Source organism: Hyperolius riggenbachi, chromosome 1, assembly GCF_040937935.1.
Source record: "Hyperolius riggenbachi isolate aHypRig1 chromosome 1, aHypRig1.pri, whole genome shotgun sequence".
Classification (NCBI taxonomy): domain Eukaryota; kingdom Metazoa; phylum Chordata; class Amphibia; order Anura; family Hyperoliidae; genus Hyperolius; species Hyperolius riggenbachi.
Genome location: NC_090646.1, coordinates 258,647,252 through 258,660,322, shown reverse-complemented (window position 1 = coordinate 258,660,322; position 13,071 = coordinate 258,647,252). Strand labels below are relative to the sequence as shown.

The 13,071-nt window shown below is 43.0% G+C and overlaps 1 protein-coding gene across 4 annotated transcripts in view; it reads right to left on the bottom strand.

Moving 5' to 3' along the window:
* SLC4A4 (solute carrier family 4 member 4) overlaps positions 1-13,071 on the bottom strand; it is a 403,790-nt gene that overhangs the window by 366,015 nt on the left and 24,704 nt on the right. Inside the window, exon 1 of one of the 4 annotated variants that reach the window (XM_068233382.1) lies at positions 5,194-5,233. The exons of the other annotated variants lie outside the window; for them this stretch is intronic. The gene's annotated coding sequence lies outside the window, so the exon portion shown is untranslated. Of the gene's footprint in view, positions 1-5,193; positions 5,234-13,071 lie in introns of those variants that run through there. 4 annotated transcript variants of the gene reach the window in all.

Below are 13,071 nucleotides of genomic sequence, written 5' to 3'. Positions count from 1 at the left end.
ACCTTTCTTTTTTTAGAGTTAATGTACTTGTAAAACTTTTTTGGGTTAGATTTGATATCCTTAGCGATTTGTTTTTCAGCTTCAATCTTTGCCTGCCTAATTTCTTTTTTGCATACTACAATATTGATTGAGTATAAGTTTAAAAGCTTGCCATTTCCCTTCAGTGTCTTCCCCTTGTAGTACATTATCCCAGTTCACCAAACTTAGTGCCTGCCTAATTTGATTGAACTTTGCTTTTATAAAATTCATGGTTTTAGTGATCCCGCTGCCCCGTGGCCTATCAGTCACCAGATCAAACATTATCATGTTGTGATCACTATTTCCCAAATTTTTTTGAACCTGCATGTAACGAATGTGGAATCGTCTCCGTGGTCAGGGCACCAGACGTGCGCTGACGCGGCGGATTTCCTCCACAAGCGTATAATTGAGGACACCCAGGCTAGGTGCTATGCACCCGCAGAGGGCAATTCCCACCGGCAGATGGCGCTGTGGAGTGCAGGCGAACACAGCCGCTGCACAGCCACAGATGCCACTTGGGAATTGTACAGATCCAGGACAAGGTACAATCAGGCAGGGCTGGATAGCCCACAGGGAACAAAGCAAAGGGACAGAACCAATGTGTGCCCACCAAACTAGTCGCCACCCAGCAACGGCGAACACACAACGGCGGAAACGAACTAGGAAACGTAATCACAAGAATGGCGATTGCCAATAGCGACACAAGACTGAGCAGGACAGAGCACCAGGGTAGCAAAGGCACAGAAAATCATACAAAGAGAAAGATAAGGAAAATAACAAACGCTAGCTGAGCGCGAACACCGCACTCATTCGCAACAGTGCACGCGTTGGTGCACGGTCTCCGCGTGTTACGCACTACAGAGACAAGCACGCCTAACTAACCAAAGACAGACAAACACGAAACAGAGAACGCGAGCGCTTGCTTAACGGTTACCTCACTGAGCCTACAGCAAGCGTTCGTATCAGACAAGACAGACAAACGTGAAACAGGAACTAGGCAGAAAGGATCCACCGCTCTTCCGTCAGAGCAAGTGTGATCCAAGCAGAAACACAGATCAGAAAGATCCACAGCCGCTACCGCTAGCGGTTAGTGTGATCCAGGAAGACAGATCAGAAGGATCCACAGCACTAGCTCAAGGCGAGTGCGATCCAGGTAGACAGAACAGAAGGATCCACAGCACTAGCGCAAGGCGAGTGCGATCCAGGGAAGACAGAACAGAAGGATCCACAGCACTAGCTCAAGGCGAGTGCGATCCAGGTAGACAGAACAGAAGGATCCACAGCACTAGCGCAAGGCGAGTGCGATCCAGGGAGACAGAACAGAAGGATCCACAGCACTAGCGCAAGGCGAGTGCGATCCAGGGAAGACAGATCAGAAGGGGCTACGAGTAACAACCGCTGTTCCGGTTAGCACCCAGACACACAGAACGACTTCCTATCGACCACCGCTGGGACAGGACAGTCGCAACAGACAAAAACAGATAAGCAATCCTAACGGCACTAAAGAAACTGCCTAGTGCAGTCCCCAGAATTACTCTAAGATAACTTCAACAAGAAGTAGCATGGCTGACACTCTCTAGGAGTGTTTACTACAAACCCTGAAGGAATGACCAGCAAAGGACTGTGGGTAATTCCAACCTTTATACTGCCAGTCATCACAGGAGGCAGGTAGGGGATTTGCATAACGAATGTATGCAAATTCCTCAGCAGCAAGCTGCAATACTGACAAAAAGTCTCTCTTAAAGAGACCTGCAGAATGCAGACCTGAACAGTGGTCAAAAAGCTGCCTGTCTGCACAGGCAGCTGAGCAGATTCTCACACTGCACATTTGATACATTATCTGGTCTATTAGAAATGATCAGATCCAGTAACGCATTCCCCCTAGTTGGTTCAGTTACCATTTGAGTCAAGTAATTGTCCTGTAGTGTTGCCAGAAATCTGCTGCTTTTACCAGAATGGGTAGCCTCAATACTCCAGTCAATGTCTGGAAAGTTGAAGTCGCCCATAATTATGACCTCATTTTTACTTGCAGCTTTTTCAATCTGCTGTAGTAATCGCAGTTCTGCAGCTTCATTAATAAGAGGTGGCCTGTAGCATACCCCAATAAGCAATTGGCAACTTTTATTTCCACCATGAATATTTACCCAAACGGACTCCACATCTTCGCAATCTTCCTCCATCTCATCGTTGAGGACAGCTGTAAGAGAATTCTTAACAAAGAGACAAACCCCTCCACCTTTTGTCCCTGTTCTATCCCTCCTAAACACATTGTATCCTTTTAAATTAGCTATCCAGTCATGGCTTTCATCCATCCATGTCTCGGTTATTCCCACAATGTCATAGCCTTTGTCATTCAGAATGAACTCTAGTTTGTCTATTTTATTTGCAAGGCTCCGAGCATTGGTTACCATGCACTTTATATTTTTACCACCACATTTACCAATTTTGTTTACATGAAATGGGCTACTTGAATTTTTACCAACCTCCTTAATCTTTACACTGTCCCCACCCCCCTCTCCACCCCCCATAATGTTAGGTTCCCACTGTCTTTTTACCTCATCTTGTCTACGTATTGAGACTTTATCCTCCCGCCTCCCCTCAGATCCTAGTTTAAAATCTCCTCCAACCGTTTAGCCATCTTCTCCCCCAATGCAGCTGCACCCTCCCCATTAAGGTGCAGCCCATCCCTGCTGTAGAACCTGTAGCCGACTGCAAAGTCTGCCCAGTTCTCCAGGAACCCAAACCCTTCCTTCCTACACCAATTTCTCAGCCACTTATTTAACTCCCTAAGCTCCCTCTGTCTCTCAGATGTAGCACGTGGCACTGGCAGTATTTCAGAAAACACCATCTTGGAGGTCCTTGCTTTAGGTTTATCTCCAAGTACCTGAAAATCATTTTTGAGGACCTTCCATCTCCCACTAACTTTGTCATTGGTGCCAATGTGTACCATGACAGCCGGGTCTTCCCCAGCCCCACCCAGTAATCTGTCAATTCTTTCCGCTACATGCTGAACCCGAGCACCCGGGAGGCAACAGACTGTACGGCATTCCCGGTTTCTTCGACAGATTACTCTATCTGTGCTCCTAATAATTGAATCCCCTACCACCAGTACCTGTCTAGCCTTAGCTGCACTCCTATTCCCTTTCTCTTTGCAGCAGTCTGCCCCTTGGTTGCTAAGGAGCACATCCTGCTGCAGCATTGCTACTCCAGAATCCTCCACCCCAATTTTACGCAAACAAGCATACTTATTAGTGAGGGACAACTCGGGACTAGCCTCCCTGCCACTTTTTCCCCTACCTCTTCTAACTGTGACCCAACTAGCGGCTGCCTCTGCTTCTTGGTCCGGCTGTACTCCACCCTCCTCATCTTCAACGGTTCCATCCAGTGTCTGGATCGTGAGATCCAAGCTCTTCTCCATGTTGTGTATGCGTCTCAGTGTTGCGAAATGCTTATTTAGTTCTGCGACTTGGTGGAAGAAATTCTTAAGAGAACAGATTTTAATCTCAAAGCAGAGAAATCATGGTCAATTAAATGTGGAAATTTGAATGCTTTCCTGGACAGGGCAAGTCTGTGACCTATGATATACCAGGAATCAAAATTATTAGATCCTTGTTAATACTGTTAGTACCTGATGACTTATTTTAATATTTCATCTACCTATATGTTGCAGAATATAGGTGATCTCTCACTGATTCAGTCTTAAGCTAAAAACTCTGCTGTAGTTATAATTATGTTTATGGTTATTGATGGACATATTATACAGAAGATATAGTTCCATGTTTTATATAAGATTTTGTGAATAATATCTTGAAAGCAGTAGTATAGATTAGATACTAGTTTATGTTAGTTATTGATATAATTACAATGATTGAGGTTTTCTCATTAATAACAGGTAACTGATATATGAGTAATAGTATTATGCCAGAATAACTGTGTGATATTATGGTAAGTATTGGTGGATGGAGTCCCCAGTAGTAGGGGACATTGTCCTCTACCTGGGTCGATAGCTCCACTGATAGCAGTGATATATAGAAGTGTAACAAGGTAAGCATGATACATAGAGTTTATAAGGAATATCCCAGTGTTATAGATCCTTACTACGTTAATGTTGGACAACCATCTAAAGCTTATATATTCATTACATTGTTAAAATCCCTGGATGCGTCTTCTGGAATCTCAGTAGGGGGTCTTACTCCCCCATTTTCCAGAAGTACAGCTCCATTGAACACTATCAACACAATACGTTTTTTGTAGAAAGACCGCTCTACCTCTATTACCGTGTGCAAGGTGCTGGAAACCAGGCGGCAGGTCAAGACACAAGGAGGATGAAATCCGCACACCCGCAGGTAAGGTCCAAGGGTTTTTATTCATTCAAATCCAACACACAAAACAATAAATGGCTAATTTATAGCCATTTATTGTTTTGTGTGTTGGATTTGAATTAATAAAAACACTATCAACACAATAGATGTAACGAAGAATGCAATATGCTACTACACTGGAACATTATATTTTACAGTTATATTTTACAGTTCTGTTATGAGTATGTGTATGGGACTGTTATTTTGGTCCTTTATACTTAAATCTTTATGTTAATATATTATTATAACTAAGACTGTACAATGTCATTTTAATGACTGTTAAAACTTTTAAAACCTCAATAAAAAATATTAAAACCGGGTTTATAGTTTTGAAGACTATTGAGTTCTTTAAAAACTACAAGTAGAGAAACCAACCAGCATTGGCACAGCAGTCCTGGGATACCGAGCGGAGACAGTCAATTTCCCACAGGCTCTGACGGAAGTAGCAAGTTCTTGCAATCCACCTTTGCGAGTATATATTATTTAAATATATCCACTCATAGCATCAATATCGCACCATTGGGCTCCTGGTCTCTCTCATGTTTTCAGAATCTCTGAGGTTACAGGTATCCACCAAGAGTCACAATCCAGTTTGCTACATTCCCTGATGTTGAAAGCGACATTATCTGAAGAACTCTTTGGCAAAAATACAATTATAGGAAGTATACCCTTATTTGTGTTTTAATGGTTTTTAAACATTCCTATCTCCTTTTCACCGAGTCAAAAAGAGTACTGGCTTCTAACTATAATGTTTTTATTTTAAAATAATATTAACAAAGATTAAAATCATCTAGATACAAATACTAAATTATACCTGAGATAGGGGGATTCGCCTTGGTAGGGTCCTTTTACACTATATCAGTTGTTCTCAGTTATAACTGAAAGGACAACTGATCTTCAAAGAAATGTCCATGTTTTCCTATGGCAAAGTTCACACTATACCAGTGTATCTCAAACCTGTCCTCATGACTCCCCAACGGTGCATGTTTTGCAGGCAATGTCCCCTATGCATGGGAGGGATTATTAGTGTCTCAGCTACATGGAATCCACCTAACTGAGACACTTATTACCCCACCTGTGCATAGGAGAGATTGCCTGCAAAACATGCACCATTGGGGAGTCACGAGGAAGGTGTGAGAAACACTCATCTATACGCATTTTAACTGAAAGCTTTTTTTACATTATGCTGCTAAGGCAAGATAAAACGCATCCGTTTTTCAGCGTATAGTGTAAATGAGGCCGTAGTTGCAGACTACTGCGCATGGGCAGCACTGACCATGTGCCTCATCGTTCGCACTCCCGTGGTCAGCAGCGCTCTGCACCTGTGAAGTTACTAAAAGCTGAAGCAAGGCAGACAGCAGTAGAAAAGGTAAAAATCTAAAAGGTGCACTTTTTGAAATTAATTAACTACGACAAACATTAAGAAACCCTGGACTTGAACCAAGTATTTAAAATAAACATGCCCACAGTGGTTGTGTGTTACTAAAAGCAAACATGTATTTAATGCTTTAATATATACAATATCTGCATCTTAAATATATATGCTTACAACGGTATCTTTACACTATAGCATCTTTCCAAAGGTGATATCTGCTGTGTTTTTGCCTACTTAGGTGCTGCCATCTTGCTAGTGATGTCAACACTGTGCATAACATTTTGGAAGATTCGATCTTATCTGCTTAGCCATATAGGGATCAGTAAGGAGACCATAGTAACAGCCACATGCTTGTATAGGGTTGCAATTTAATTGTGCTACTTTGAAAGTCAGTTTTTCTTGTTCTCAAATGCTAACCTTTTATCACTGTGCCCATACAGATCCACATAAAATAAACATGTATAACATTAAATGAAATTATTGTTTCTAACTGGTTTACCATTCCAGGCAATAACGTTGCAGGGTCAGATGAAATAATGTTGAGTCTATGATAATCTGCACTAATTGTGGTGATTACTTGACGTAAACTCACATTATGCTTTTTATCTAAAGGTCTATTTTCATTTCAAGCTAAGTAATAATATGTTTCAGTCCCCTAAACAGCACCACTTGTTTAATCAAAGCACTCTTTTGTCCTGAACCAAGGGCAACATCCTTGTAAACTCTTCATCTTTCTCACTAAAGATTTACTGAAGAACTGAGCGCCTTCCATTGCAAAGTTATAGAGAAACAAAGAATGGGTAGAGTTGCTAGTAGGCTTAGCTGATGTAAATCTCCCAGCATGCATGTAGACATATCTACATTTCCTGTAGGCCCCCTTTACACTTGCAGTGAAAGTGTGTGTTGCGTTACACTGTTTTACTGCAGGGTAACACTACGGGAATGCAAGTGTATGGGGCTTTGCACACTTGCCGCGTCCCATTGTGCCAGATGTTTCCAAATTACTGCCGAGCTAACGCAAAGTCTGCATGGCCTTACCGCATGACTTCAACAGTGATAATGTAGCAGCAGAAGTCATTGGAATCAATGGCTGATGCAGGAATTTCATGGATGGGAGCATGGTGCATCATGGTGTGAATGCGCAGAAAGATGGGAATCCCAGTGACGTACTTCTTGCCCATCAAGGAGTAAGTCACTGAGCGGGTGGCAGCGCTATGCATATGACCCTGTCAGCACACTCTGCCACAGGGTCATATGTTTGTCATTTCTTGAGTTGCGGTGGGATGTTTCAGGAGCATTGCATCCCCACAGCAACGCAAAAAAAGTAAGTGTAAAGCTGGCCTTGATGGAAAGATAAACTGCAGGATAAAAGCTAGCTAACAACTAGCTGCTGCTACCTGCTTTATTACATACAAACCTCAGTTCCTGAATTCAGGTCCAGTTTTTACAGTATATCTAAACATGGGCCTGAAAAACCATTGTAGGGTAGAGGAACTGCAGGAAACCAATAATGGTAGTACTGTTCCTTCCTGTGACATCATCAAAGGCAAATCTTTTCATGCAAGACAGCAGGCGGGTGCTTTGTGCAGTGGGCATTTTTCTAATACCTGTAATGTCAGTGAGGGGGCAGGCATTCTCTTGAGCAGGGCCAATTGTTTAATAGGGCCCCAAGCTCCTTAGGGGTCCCACAAGCCAGGGACCCTGCATTCATTTCTGTCCAGGGCTCTATGAGTGCGGAGATATCAGGCCTTAAATATCAGCAGTACATTCTAATAGAAAATGTAGCAGCACAGTATCAAACACAGCTCCTGTATAGTAGCCTAGTGGAAAGCAGAGAAATAACAAAAGAAATAGCAGAAAATAGTGTGAAAACCAGTCTGTTTCACGCTAAAAGAGCAAAATTTGGCTGCAATCACTCCCTGAATGAGAATCGTAAACACAATTGCAGTACAACAGTGGTGTTTTTGCTACAATTTTCAGTGTGAAACAGGGCCCTAAGCAATCTGGATAAACTTGGGTTTCTATATAAGGAAAAAAGGGGCCAGGTTTCAACAAAGGCAGTGGCTGGACAGTGTAATGGTTAAAGGATACCAGAGCTGAAGTAAATAGGAGAAACAGGGGTAGCAGGCATACAGTGGAAGCGGTCTTTATGTCCACCGCACCCTCCGTTTTTCTCTCTGCCCCTCTGATCCTACCTAAATGCCCCCCGAGCAGGCTCAGCTGTGCATGTCCTACATCGCTCGTCCGCCGTTGGGAGCATCTATGTCATGCACATGCACATAGGAGACCTGGGTTCAAATCTTGACTTCAGTAATCCAACACCTATTCAGTAAGGTGTTCTTGGGCAAGACTCCCTAACACTGCTTACTGAGTGCTCTCTAGTGGGTGCTTTGCAAGCAGTTTGAGTCCGACTGGAGAAAAGCACTACTGGAATTATTATTATTGAAAAAAAAAACCTCTAGCTCTGTGTGCCAATAGTGAACTATGCTGTTTGAGGCATTTTTTCTACACCACAATGACAGAGTAGGATGATTTTTTTCTCTCTTTTGCATTTCTCTTTTTCCTTTTCCTCATAACACATTCTTTTTTTCATTGATTTGTAAAACAAAAGTCCTCTCCTTACAGTTTCTTTATTGTATAGCTGTAGGACAAGATTATATCCCAATGTATAACCCACATTACACAGAATTTAGTTTTACGATATTATTTACAAGGTGAAAATAAGTCACCACTACTAATAAGGTATTATTTTTAAACAGTTCATAAAAAAATGGAACAACATGCAATACTTGTTTGTTGAAAAAAAAAGGACACCAAAAATAGCTCAATTACTAAAAGATAATAGGGCAGTGGTTTCATTCTGTCATCTTTCTTCAGAACCACCTTAAGCTAAACAATAGATGTCTTAGTACTTCACATGACTAAGGGTTCTTGGAGATTAAAACATGATTCTGATCTTCATGTGATAGCTGAAATCTGGTTTGGAGTAACACAGTAAGATCAAAGTAAAACTCCTCCCAGCAGCTAAAACATGAAATTCATATACGTGATCTGCTTTACTGGCCAAAATAGCTGTAATCCTGTTAAATGAACCATACCGAAAAAGCATGGTGCAAATGACTTGGCGCAGAATTCAGCTAAAAGTGAGCAGCTCCACTGCTGCAGTAGATAAGGGATAAAGTTGAGTATCACGCCACATAGAGCAGGGTGTGAAAACAGTGAAACATCTGCCTGAAGTTATGTTAATGTTATTGAATAAGAGAGGCCAGTTGAGGTTAGACAATAAGAATTAATAAGATAACATTAGACATCAGAGGTGGGGGGGGGGGGGGGGGGGGGGTTGGGGGTAGGTTAATGTTAGAAAACAGAATGGAGTAGGTTAGTGTTTAAAATCAGGTCAGAATAAGTTAGCATTAGGCAGGAGAGGTTCATGTTAGGCATCAGGGACTGGTAGAATAATGTTGGGCATAAGGGAGGTGTAGATTAGTGCTAGGAGGGGTAAATTACAGTTAGGCATCAGGGAGAAGTAGGTTAATGTTAGGCATCAGGAAGGCATAGATTAGTGTTGGGCATCAGAAAGGGATAGGATGGTGTTAGGTGGGGAAGGTTAGTGTTAAGCCCCATACACACACTCAACAGCGGTCTTAAAAGGTGCATACACACGGACTACTAAATGCAATGACGGGTCCGCTGGACCCTCCCGCTGGGTGGTTATTGAAAAAGCAGCAGATCGACCTAGATTTTCCTTCCAAGGAGTAGGTTAGTGTTAAGCAGCAGGAAGGGTTGAGTTAGTGTGAGGTGGGGGAGATTAGTGTTAGGCATCAGGAAGAAGTAGGTTAGTGTTAGGCATCAGGAAGGGGTTAGTTAGTGTGAGGTGGGGGAGATTAATGTTAGGCATCAGGAAGAAGTAGATTAGTGTTAGGCATCAGGAAGGGGTGAGTAAGTGTTAGGTGGGGGAGATTAGTGTTAGGCATCAGAAAGAAGTAGATTAGTGTTAGGCATCAGGAAGGGGTGAGTTAGTGTGAGGTGGGGGAGATTATTGTTAGGCATCAGGAAGGAGTAGGTTAGTGTTAGGCATCCGGAAGGAGTAGGTTAGTGTTAGGCATCAGGAAGGGTGGGTTAGTGTTAGGCATCAGGAAGGAGTAGGTTAGTGTTAGGCTTTAGGAAGGAGTAGGTTAGTGTTAGGCATCAGGAAGGAGTAGGATAGTGTTAGGCATCAGGAAGGAGTAGGATAGTGTTAGGCATCAGGAAGGAGTAGGATAGTGTTAGGCATCAGGAAGGAGTAGGATAGTGTTAGGCATCAGGAAGGAGTAGGATAGTGTTAGGCATCAGGAAGGGTAGGTTACTGTTAAGCAGCAGGAAGGGTTGAGTTAGTGTGAGGTGGGGGAGATTAGTGTTAGGCATCAGGAAGAAGTAGGTTAGTGTTAGGCATCAGGAAGGGGTTAGTTAGTGTGAGGTGGGGGAGATTAGTGTTAGGCATCAGGAAGAAGTAGATTAGTGTTAGGCATCAGGAAGGGTAGGATGGTGGATCCGGAAGAGGGAGATTTGACATAGGCACTTTCTAAAGGTCATTTCAAATTAAGTATCACCTGCAGAGAATATACAGTAAAATACGTATTTACTTGTCTTTGCCCAAAGAAATCTGCTTCAAAAATAAAGTGTCATAAGCATATGTTCTGCCTGTTAATATGTCAATTTCACACTTTCGTCAAAATTGATAGCCAGAAACTAGTATTACCGCTCTTTCAACCTGTAGCCACAATTCTGTAGCCTCCAGCATCAAAACCTCTTTGTCTGACTTGCACACTAAATTGTAAAGGAGCATCACATAACATATGAGATTCTACCTTGTTATCTGCCTCACCAGAAATACAGCCAGAAGCATGTCAGCACTGAGAAGAGCAGAGCAGCGTATAGCCTGGGTTCTCAGCACAGGACAAACACGTCCCACAGGACACTTACACTGGGCTCAGAGAGTACTTGAAATGATCACAGTCAATTCATTATAATACACTGTGAGATTGAAGATATGATAAAACGCACACAAACAAATCTGAGCAAGTATTTCCAGTTAATTTAACATGCAAATGAATGTGTCAGAAGCATTCATATCCAGATATGTAGTAATTCTTACTGAATACTTCAGAAAATGTTACCCACAATACATTCATTTTTACATTGGGCCCCATTATGCAAAAGATTGATATGGAGCACCAAAATGTTCTAAGGGCAGTCACAGTGTCAGAGAGGTGTAATCGGGGGGGGGGGGGGGGGGGGGGTGCAATTTGTTAATGATTACCACTAATCGAAGCACATATGGTGTGAAGCTGATTAATACCAGCACAGCACCAATGAAGAGCTAATACAGTGAATCTGGGGCTCTGGTATGGTCAGTACCTCTGCATCCCCTATTGTTACGCACTGCTGCTACCGCCACTGCTTTTCTGCTGTGCAGGGGAGTAACCAAATTTACTATAAAAAAGAAGTCATGTAATTATACAGCTAGGGACTAATTATACGTGTACTAATTACTGGTGTAATACATAACTGTAATTTTTATATTAGCTAGAAGCCCTGTTCTAAAGCAACCTGTTTTTAGTACTTCAGAAAGTTGTGACCGCATGTAAGGAAGCATAGATTAGCTCGTTCTTGCATGAGGTGATCACACTACTTCCAAACGTAGTGAGACACAGAAACAGAAATAATAAATAACAGAAACCTTCCTGGAGTACGCAAGCAAGCACAGGATTTGGTTGTCCCTTTCCACATGAGGTCACCCTCAGAATATTCTTTGTTTGCCTGAGTTTTGTAATAGTATGCACACAAAGGATTGGCTGTGACTGCTGCAATGGCTTTTACCTTAGACATGGGACAGCGCTCACAATGGAGGATTGGGCAATATATTACTAAAAGTCTTCCAAATAACTGTCATACTGCCTAATATTAGAGAACAACGTCATTGCTGTACTGCCGGATTTAACATGAATTTATCTTTCCTATGTTTCACAACCTAATTTCACAGAACAGAACTCTAATCACTCTACTAAAGTTTTGCATAGTTTCCCAACACACCTCTTAAGGTTTTCCCTTCTGTGGATTCTGGGCATCCTCACAGAAAAGCTAAATCAAAGCTTCTATGTCAGTTGGGCTCCTGTCAATGCGCTGTGACTGAATAGACCTCAGTTTCATATGTCTGCTCACTCTGTAGTAACAGTAAATGACAAAATACAATATACAGTACATCACAGCAAAATGATCAGCACTCTACCATAGGGGTAACTTGGGCAATTGCCTGAGAGTCAACAAGCGATGCCGAGGCCACCCACGTCTCCTCCCCCAAACTTCTTATTGGTCCACCAGGGCCCCAGCAGTGTAGCAACCCATATGTTCTGGCCAGCGCACGCTCCTCCATATGTCCATAGCTCTGTGCACTCTTACTTTCATCCTTGCAGGGGCGCCTCTCCTATGTGACCTGACCCATGCTTTATGTGATAATATGCACCAGGTAATGGAGGAGAGGTGTCTCTGAGAGGATGAAAACAGGAGTGCAGGGAGTAATGGAGGAAAGCATCCTGGCCAGAATGGGATAGTCACTACACTGCAGGGGCCCCGGGGACCAAAATAAAGCTGGGGGGGGGGGGGGGCTGGCAGGGGTGTCAGGCAAATTTTGGCAGCCCCTAATGCCAACTTTGGGGTGGGAGTCTCTCAGGGGGGACACCCAGGTTAATCTTGCCTGGGGGGCCCCATTGTTCCTAGAACTGGCCCTGCTTGCTGATTTAGTTCTTGGGACTGGATACTATCAAGCACACTGTCTATATGCAGGTTGTACAGTAAATTACCACAGTTGCTCAGTCCAACTGCCAAAATATTGTGCAAAGAAGTAGGTTGGTCAGATAGTACCTTTGTATAGATGCTTTCCAGGGAGTGTTTTTGTAAAAATAAAGGTAATACTGAGACTCCCCCAAGAGGAGATAGACTAGTCCAAAATCTGCCAGATCTGTCAGCATTTTATACCTACTGTAAGTGACAACATAGGAAAAAGAAAGAGAAGAGGGGCGCTCTAAGTCCGCTGCACCAAAATACTATACATCAATAGGACAGGTCTCACCTGTTTGCGATGGGGCTGGCACAGCGTACACAGCCCGGATTCGCCTTGTCCCCTCTTAGCCGAGCCGGGGACTAAGCTCTAGCGCGGGGCGGAAGTGACGTCACTCGCTCCAGGAAGTGGTGGATCAATTGCCAGACGACGCTAGGCAGCTTTTATTAAAACAACGCGTTTCGCGGAGATACAGTCTCCGCTTTTTCAAGTTAATGCTT